Source organism: Hipposideros armiger, unplaced genomic scaffold, assembly GCF_001890085.2.
Source record: "Hipposideros armiger isolate ML-2016 unplaced genomic scaffold, ASM189008v1 scaffold_305, whole genome shotgun sequence".
Taxonomy (NCBI): domain Eukaryota; kingdom Metazoa; phylum Chordata; class Mammalia; order Chiroptera; family Hipposideridae; genus Hipposideros; species Hipposideros armiger.
In genome coordinates, this window is record NW_017731655.1 from 527,666 (window position 1) to 528,687 (window position 1,022).

Genomic DNA, 1,022 nt, shown 5'->3' on the forward strand with positions numbered 1-1,022 from the left:
TGCTTCTGTTTTTCCTTGTTTTCAGAGCCTACCTTTTAAATTGTGCAAGAGAGCCTGACTCAGAGTGGGTGTTCAATAAACGTTTTCAGATTTGTTGATTTCCTTGGTGCCTTCTGTACACATAGTAGGTGCTATTTTTTCTTTTTAGTCAACAATGTGAAGCTCCAAATTACATTCTACACCAGAATAGGGAACACAGATTTTTTCCATTGCATGATTTTTTTCACAGTTAACAAGAATTGAAAGTGGTTGTTTATCAGAAACAGGTGTGTTTCATCTGTGTATAGTAAAACACTAGGTTTCAAAGAATGGAAAATTTTCGTTGTCCATAGCAGAGGGGACTATTGAACCAACAACAGGGACATTGAGCCAATGGCCAAGTTAAAAGAGTTAGTGCCACTTAACTAGGAAAATGCTTGTTCAAATGCTCGAAGGGCACCTTTGATCATGTTTAATTAAAGAAATTATAAAATGCACTTTTCACTTAACGTCATCTTACCACAACCACAATTAGGCAGATTTTTTTCAAGTATAGGAGCCAGAAAGATAAGGCATGGTGGCTTTCTACTCTGAGCCCCACAAACAATTTTATAGCCCCAAAATGCAACTGTTAACAATAAGACTGTTTTTTTTCAGTGTGTGAAGAGAAAAAAAAAATTAAGAGCCATTCATAGCATAAAATATTTTCTGTCTTGATTCAGCTTCATTCTTTATTTTTTTCCTTTACTCTTTCCTCTCACTGAGAACCCTGTGGCATGACATTTCATTTCATAGATTTAAAATAGAATACAGAATCCTAGGCAGGCTTAAGAGCAATTGCACAGAGCCATCCATCATGGACTTTGTGACTCTTACACACCATGCATTGTTTCCTGGGACCAGGATAGTTCTGCCCTCCAGCTGGACCAGGGCCCCTGTACTGTGCTCCTTACCCAGGAATAATGGTATAATATAACTGAAATAGCTATCACTCCAATCACAAGAGTCAGTCAATTCTAATCCAATAAAAACGATTGGCAATT